This window comes from Haliotis rufescens, unplaced genomic scaffold, assembly GCF_023055435.1.
Source record: "Haliotis rufescens isolate VD_foot unplaced genomic scaffold, xgHalRufe1.0.p SCAF_37, whole genome shotgun sequence".
Classification (NCBI taxonomy): domain Eukaryota; kingdom Metazoa; phylum Mollusca; class Gastropoda; order Lepetellida; family Haliotidae; genus Haliotis; species Haliotis rufescens.
The window spans coordinates 3,067,771-3,076,661 of record NW_025964079.1 but is presented as its reverse complement, the minus strand read 5'-3'; the positions used below and the strand labels follow the sequence as shown (position 1 = coordinate 3,076,661).

General features: G+C 36.4%; 1 long non-coding RNA gene across 1 annotated transcript; it reads left to right on the top strand.

Annotated features, from left to right (window-relative positions):
- Positions 1-958: 958 nt before the first annotated feature.
- Positions 959-5,292, top strand: LOC124144355. Its single transcript, XR_006862398.2, has 3 exons — positions 959-1,072; positions 4,669-4,701; positions 5,251-5,292. It is a non-coding gene; the product is annotated as an uncharacterized LOC124144355 (long non-coding RNA).
- The last annotated feature ends 3,599 nt before the right edge of the window (positions 5,293-8,891 follow it).

Sequence of the window (8,891 nt, the reverse complement as noted above, 5' to 3'; positions counted from 1 at the left end):
TGATTCTTCGTGTGAGGGTGCCAATACCCTGAATTTCTTCTTCTTCTTCTTATCATCATCATCATTATTATTATTATTATTATTATTATTATTATTGTTGTTGTTATTATTATTATTGAAAGTGTTCTGTCGTTTTTATTTACATCGCTTTAACAATATTCAAACCCAACTACGACTGGGAAACCAATAGACCTAACAAGTCGTACCAATAGAGGAAGTGTGTGATAAGCCAACACGAGAAGCACAGGGTATATCAAACGGTATTTAAGGCATCTCCTGACATTGATTACTTGAACATCATTTTGCAAATTGTATCTTAAGTTTCATAAACAATTCGGGTTTTGTTTATTTGGCGCCAATGAACGCCACTATATCATGTTAAGAAGGCCAGGTACCGGTTGGTATGCACCAAATAACCAATGATATTTAAAGTATTTTCGGTGCAGTAAATATATCGTTCACACGGTACTTTTTGATGCTCTGTCATCATATTTGAACATATAAACTGATATCAAGCCAGCTATCTGTGCATAATTTCATTTTCCCGATGTGATATTCAGCTTGATAAGAGCGATGAATTTAAGTGTGAGTGTGCATCAATTCACACTGCTAATAAATGATAGATAAAGAGTGAGTGAGGGAGTATGGTTTTACGCCGCTTTAAGCAATATTCCTGCAATATCACGGCAGGGGACACCGGAAATGGGCTTCACGCCATAGATGAGGAAATTGCGAGTGTCGATGTTGACACACTGTATGTGTTATGATCAGCATTTAATTTTTTTAGTAATGAAATTTAAGTTTTATTAGTATCGTATCTATGTAATCTTATCAACATAATCGTGAATAATAATGTCGTCTTTACGACCCACCTGCTGCAAGAATGGTATACATGTCCTGAACACTACTGTATATATAAAGTTGCCAGCATCCACCAATTCCATCAGACAAAGGCACCGACGACTAAAGATGCTGCTTCAGATTCTTCTGGTGGTGTTGGCAACTAGCAGCTATGGGGCTGCCAATAGTGCCCTACGTTATGAACATGTGCAACAAACAAGATCTGTGGACGGTGAGTTACATTCATTGATAATATCCAAGGATTGTGCTAACGTACAATTACGTTGATAGCAAATACAAGGGTTACAGTTATGTCTAGATAAAACCGAATTTCATAAAACATTAGACCTTTTCAAATGGACTCAGAATAAAGACAATCTGACTGCCATTCCACAGTTTTCTTAAACGAGCCAAGTATGTGGGGCATAATCTCATTGTCAATATGATTTGGTTGATGGTTCTGTACTTCGGGGCGGTACAGAAATGAGTGTCAAACAACGAAATGCCATATCAGATCTGCAAAGACTCTGTTTTTCAAGTAGAGGCTTTCTGAACAACCATTACTTCGAATTTATGTGCGTGTGTTGAGAAGATCAGCAACATGATGGTGTGGCTCGATCATTTTATTATCGTCTTCCCAATATGTGTGGTTTTGACACAGGCCCACCATGTTACGACCCAGAATATTTAGCGAGCATCATGTAAAATGATAAATACCAAATTCTGTGGAATAGGTCCGTATGCACCCTCAAACCCGATCAAGCCAAAAAAAACCCCGATCTTGTCCTTTTTGATAAATCCAATGAAATCATTTCTGTCATTGAATTTTCCGTCCCTTTTGACACTAATGTGATTGACAAGATTGAGGAAAAACATAGCACATACGCGCCCTCGCTTTCGAAATATCATGCTTGCATCCCAAGTACCAACATGTCCGATTCCCCATTGTTGTCGGTGCCTTGGGTTTGGTACTTCCCAATCTGTTGACTGGTATGGGTAGAGTTTGCTGCCAGGAAAACAGTCCTTTTGACAATCTGGGCAATGCAGGAGGCTGCAGTGTGAGGGATTTTACACATTCTCCGAAAAGTCCTGGGTGGGTCTGACTGGGCAGGGCGTCCTGGGAGTCTCAATCATAATGCAACAATTACTACAATTACTACTCCCTTGTTGTCATCCATGTTTCATGGTGTAACGTTACGCTGGTGTATTTGTCGTCATTCACTTGATGCTCAGTAAATTAATATATTACAGGAATAATAAGGAGTAGCACCACTCAGATTACCCGACAAAGGTTCACATTTGGGATAACTTGTCTCTTAGGGAATTATTCAATCTTAGATTTGCTTATAAATCCAGGTCTGAAGTGGGGTGAAGGGTGTGTTGTGTAATACACACGTGACAGCGCTGCTTGTGTGGAATAATCAGTTGAGTTACAAAAAAGACATCCATCAAAGGATTAACCGAAAATACGTTGATTGATTAAAAACTGTTATATTTCACAGTGGATTTGTCAAAAGTAAATGTTTATATGTATAGGTTTACTAAAGCAGTCGGAATACACCCATATATTTGCGAAATTACATAACGTTGGTCAGTTGTCATTACGACATTTTGTTTTCATTCATTTGCTGTAGCATTGAACAGAATCATTCTTGTTCCTCAACGGTATCGTTAGGAAGTTCTTTGACGTGAGACAGACAACACTAAGTCGTTGTTTTCACGAGCCCCTACGTTTGTAGGCATGTATATGTCACTGACAATGTGTAAAAATCGATTCATTTATATAGACAATTTATAAAATGTCTAAATTATACAAATTGACTGCAAAATCTGTCCATCTATTTAACAGATTAACTAAAAATTATTAAGAAGGGCTTAAAAACACCACAAAAGACTAATTATGCTAGGTATAAACGGGAAAAGACAAAGGCAACAACGAGTCTCTGTGAATTGGACCCGTGAAGATCCGGGATAGAATTGGTCTTCAGCAACCCATGCTTGCAGTAAAAGGCGACTATGCTTGTCGTAAAAGGCGACTATGCTTGTCGTAAAAGGCGACTAACGGGATCGGGTGGTCAGGTTCGCTGACTTGGTTAATGCATGTCATCGATCCCAATTGCGTGGATGGATGCTCATGATATTAATCACTGGATTGTCTGGTCCAGACTCGATTATTTACAGACCGCTGGAATATTGCTGAGTGCTGCGTTAAACAACAAACCAACAAACCAACCAACCCTGTGAATTGTCAGAGATCATTGCACCTTTAAGCCAATCTCATCTTTATTCTTAAGGCCCTCCATTCATTAAGTTGCAAGTGAACCATTAAGTACCTTATAAGTTGGCGATTCATTCCGTTTTGTGAACCATTCATTCCGTTAGGAATAAGCTGATCATTTTTTGTTCTTAAGGCATTCTGAAAAAATAAAGCGACAAGAACCCTTTCCATAATCATGAGAAATCACTGCTAAAAGCAAAGTCCATTGTACCACTCCGATTATTTCTTAATCATGTGTATAGGAACCACAATACCATAGTGTTGATACTGGGTGTTCTCGAAAAGGTGAACACACCCCACCCCACTGGTGGTTCCAATCACAAACATATGCAAAGCAAGGCAAGTGTTCACCTAAAACAAGGGAACATATAGTTCAAGTCAAAAAGGGAACCGCATTGGACATCATAATGGTTATTGGTGTGTGGCATAAGGACATGTCATCCACATAAACATAAAACGTTTTAAAAACTTTACAAAGGCCTTGAATGTTTCAACCTTAAAGCAAATTATTGAGCAAGAGTATTATGATAATTTTTAAAAAAATCTTTGTAACATTTGTGAAATGTAGGCACCAAAAGGTTATCCCTCTTGTCATCCCTCTTGTCATTCAGCCTTGTGGTAAATTTGTTGTCACTCTGAATCTCCGAATCGCATAAATCAAACTTTTATTACCAGATCAGGGGGATAAATCATTGGGAGGGGAAGAGGCAATTTGACTGTTATTGGACGCTTTTTGTCACAATTATTGGCCAAATTTCCTTGGTTTGATTTTGAAATTCCTATTCATATGCATAAAGGAACAGATCAACAAGAAGGGGAACACAATTAGTGCCCATTGGAATGGTTACTTCTCACCCATGTCCTTTCCCGAGGTTACACACTGATGTCATTTATGAGGATGTTTAGCAGTTTCATAAATCGTTTTCTCAGTAAAAATCAGATGACAATTGCTGGTATTTTTTAACGAATTGTCCTCAACCTTTGACGACAGGGACGTGAGGTTTTCCTTAACCTTCTCGCGTTCGAAAGTGTTTTACATTGTGGAAACATGAACTATTTTGAAAGAATTGATTGAAGTTGGTTCTCTTCTGAGATTGCAAGTTTTTAAGCAAATCATTTGAGGTTTGAGCATCCCCACGCTATAAGTTCTAATTGTCTCAAATACTTTCCATGAATGCAAAAAGTCTCCTTCCTTGATTATGTTAAGAATTGAGATAAACCTTTGGAACTTGTGATATATATATTAGTATGTAAGGTGAGAAATAGTGAAGTCAGTCAATAGGTGTCGCTTCATTATGATGTGATCCGTAATACTACAGGCAGACGGTTTATATTAAATCTTTTGTTTCGTTTGTCTAGTCATGCAATGTTTAATCTGAATCCATGGGAAAATCGAATGACTTTTGTGAGTCAGGAGAATAATATTATCACCACTATTTTTCCTTTTGCTTAAAATATATCAGCACATAATCGATTATTATGGCGTTGACGTTTTGTACTAGTATCTCCCATGCTATGATTTCAGTTGAATTATAACTGTTTTGTTTTAGATGGTGAGGTAGACCGAGATATCAAAATGCTTGGTAAGAATTACTTTGTATTTGCATACCATTGGATAATATGCACTCTGTAATCAGTGTTTTATAATGACCTTGACAGAAATCATTATGGAAAAAACGAACAATAATATGGTATTAAGGTCAATATACATAGCACGCATTTGATGTTAGCGACCCAGCGACAATGCCAGGAGGATACATACACATGTACTCTAGAAACTTATTGATTTGCTAAATAACACCAAAACATGGAAGTGCAAACAGTGTCTGAAAAAGCTGCTTCTTTTCTTGCTTTTAGAAATAGTGTTTCAGAACGCAGTTTCTTTAGACTTCCATAAACGTTTGTTATGATCATTTTTTCCTTGATACAGCACTGTTTGTTTGGGATGTATTAAGATGGCCAATTTTCAAACACTCATAGATGAAGACAAAGATGTGGGAGAAAGGATAGATATTGTCGCGATATGGCAGGTTTGGTGTGCAGACATATCAAAGGCCGGTCCTGTTGTTTGAATTAAACGTATGATGCAACTTCTTCAGATTTGCAATACGTTTTCCGTATCATTGTTTTAGAAGAAGAAGAAGACGAAGATGGGGAAGACGAAGAAGATGAAGAAGTAGACGAAGACGAAAAAGGTTGATATTACTAACGCATACTTCCATGTAGTTATTTATTGTTTCCTGACAGAATCGGAATTTCTGTCATTCCAAAGAAATTCCAACTGGTGGAAAAAAGGATATTTTTATCTTTTAATCTGTATTCTTGCAGATATAAGTCTGGTCAGTAATTTTCCTCGTGTACAGCTAAATAGATTTCTTAGTATTTATTACTCACTTTTCCCAAAATTCTTTTGAACAAAGATAAAGACGAAGACGGTTATAAATCCTCCAAATTTACGATTGTTTTCCTTCGTCATAATCATTTCAAGAAATTCAACTGCAAGAAGACAGGATATGTGTATATATTCATTTATACTCTGTTAGGGAGGCCAGTTATGTACTGTGATTTAGACACATGATGTTATAAATGCAATGTCTTCAAATTTGCAAAACAATTTTCTGATTAAAGTCCTAAAAGAAGAAGAAGATGAAGATGAAGAACGACGAAAACGTGAGGAAGACGAAGATTATGAGGAAGATGAAGAAGGTTAATACAACCACACACTTCCAGACACTTATTTATTGTTTTCCTTTGCAATCAGAATTTTGTGGCATTGTTCACAAATTTCTAACTTTTCAAGGAAGAATGTAATATTATCCCATTCTGATATGACACAACTGTATTGTAAATATAACGAAGGCCAGTTCTGTTCCTTGATTAAAACACATGATCTTATATATGGATGTAACTTTTTCACATTTGCAATACATTTCCCTTGTCAATGTTCCAGAAGAAGATGAAGATCGCAGAAAACGTGAGGAAGACGAAGAAGATGAGGAAGATGATGAAGATGAGGAAGACGAAGAAGATGAGGAAGACGAAGAAGATGAAGAAGATGAAGAAGGTGAATACAACCACACACTTCAAGACACTTATTTATTGCTTTCCTTTGCAATCAGAATTTTGTGGCATTGTTCACAAATTTCTAACTTTTCAAGGAAGAATGTAATATTATGCCATCCTGATATGACACAACAGTATTGTTAATATAACGAAGGCCAGTTCTGTTCCTTGATTTAAACACATGATCTTATATATGGATGCAACTTTTTCACATTTACAATACATGTTCCTTGTCAATGTTCCAGATGAAGATGAAGATCGCAGAAAACGTGAGGAAGATGAAGAAGATGAGGAAGACGATGAAGATGAGGAAGACGAAGAAGATGAGGAAGACGAAGAAGATGAGGAAGATGAAGAAGATGAAGAAGGTTAATACAACCACACACTTCCAGACACTTATTTATTGCTTTCCTTTGCAATCAGAATTTTGTGGCATTGTTCACAAATTTCTAACTTTTCAAGGAAGAATGTAACATTTTGCTATCCTGATATGACACAACAGTATTGTAAATAGAACGAAGGCCAGTTCTGTTCCTTGATTTAAACACATGATCTTATATATGGATGCAACTTTTTCACATTTGCAATACATGTCCCTTGTCAATGTTCCAGATGAAGATGAAGATCGCAGAAAACGTGAGGAAGACGAAGAATATGAGGAAGACGAAGAAGATGAGGAAGATGAAGAAGATGAAGAAGGTTAATACAACCACACACTTCAAGACACTTATTTATTGCTTTCCTTTGCAATCAGAATTTTGTGGAATTGTTCACAAATTTCTAACTTTTCAAGGAAGAATGTAATATTATGCCATCCTGATATGACACAACAGTATTGTAAATAGAACGAAGGCCATTTCTGTTCCTTGATTTAAACACATGATCTAATATATGGATGCAACATTTTCACATTTCCAATACATGTTCCTTGTCAATGTTCCAGATGAAGATGAAGATCGCAGAAAACGTGAAGAAGATGAAGATGAGGAAGACGAAGAAGATGAGGAAGACGAAGAAGATGAGGAAGACGAAGAAGATGAGGAAGATGAAGAAGATGAAGAAGGTTAATACAACCACACACTTCCAGACACTTATTTATTGCTTTCCTTTGCAATCAGAATTTTGTGGCATTGTTCACAAATTTCTAACTTTTCAAAGAAGAATGTAATATTATGCCATCCTGATATGACACAACAGTATTGTAAATATAACGAAGGCCAGTTCTGTTCCTTGATTTAAACACATGATCTTATATATGGATGCAACTTTTTCACATTTGCAATACATGTTCCTTGCCATTGTTCCAGATGAAGATGAAGATCGCAGAAAACGTGAGGAAGACGAAGAAGATGAGGAAGACGATGAAGATGAGGAAGACGATGAAGATGAGGAAGACGAAGAAGATGAGGAAGATGAAGAAGATGAAGAAGGTTAATACAACCACACACTTCCAGACACTTATTTATTGCTTTCCTTTGCAATCAGAATTTTGTGGCATTGTTCACAAATTTCTAACTTTTCAAGGAAGAATGTAATATTTTGCTATCCTGATATGACACAACAGTATTGTAAATAGAACGAAGGCCAGTTCTGTTCCTTGATTTAAACACATGATCTTATATATGGATGCAACTTTTTCACATTTGCAATACATGTTCCTTGTCAATGTTCCAGATGAAGATGACGATCGCAGAAAACGTGAGGAAGACGAAGAAGATGAGGAAGACGATGAAGATGAGGAAGACGAAGAAGATGAGGAAGATGAAGAAGATGAAGAAGGTTAATACAACCACGCACTTCAAGACACTTATTTATTGCTTTCCTTTGCAATCAGAATTTTGTGGCATTGTTTACAAATTTCTAACTTTTCAAGGAAGAATGTTATATTATGCTATCCTGATATGACACAACAGTATTTCAAATATAAAGAATGTCAGTTCTGTTCCTTGATTTAAACACATGATCTTATTTATAGATGCAACTTTTTCACATTTGCAATACATGTTCCTTGTCAATGTTCCAGATGAAGATGAAGATCGCAGAAAACGTGAGGAAGACGAAGAAGATGAGGAAGACGACGAAGATGAGGAAGACGAAGAAGATGAGGAAGACGAAGAAGATGAGGAAGATGAAGAAGATGAAGAAGGTTAATACAACCACACACTTCCAGACACTTATTTATTGCTTTCCTTTGCAATCAGAATTTTGTGGAAGGAAAAATGTAATGTTATGCTATCCTGATATGACACAACAGTATTGTAAATTTAACGAAGGCCAGTCTGTTTCTTGATTTAAACACATGATCTTATTTATAGATGCAACTTATTTAAATTTGCAATACATGTTCCTTGTCAATGTTCCAGATGAAGATGAAGATTGCAGAAAACATGAAGAAGACGAAGATGAGGAAGACGAAGAAGATGAGGAAGACGAAGAAGATGAGGAAGATGAAGAAGATGAGGAAGATGAAGAAGATGAAGAAGGTTAATATAACCAGACACTTCAAGACACTTATTTATTGCTTTCCTTTGCAATCAGAATTTTGTGGCATTGTTCACAAATTTCTAACTTCCCAAGGAAGAATGTAATATTATGCTATCCTGATATGACACAACAGTATTGTAAATATAACGAAGGCCAGTTCTGTTCCTTGATTTAAACACATGATCTTATATATGGATGCAACTTTTTCACATTTGCAATACATGTT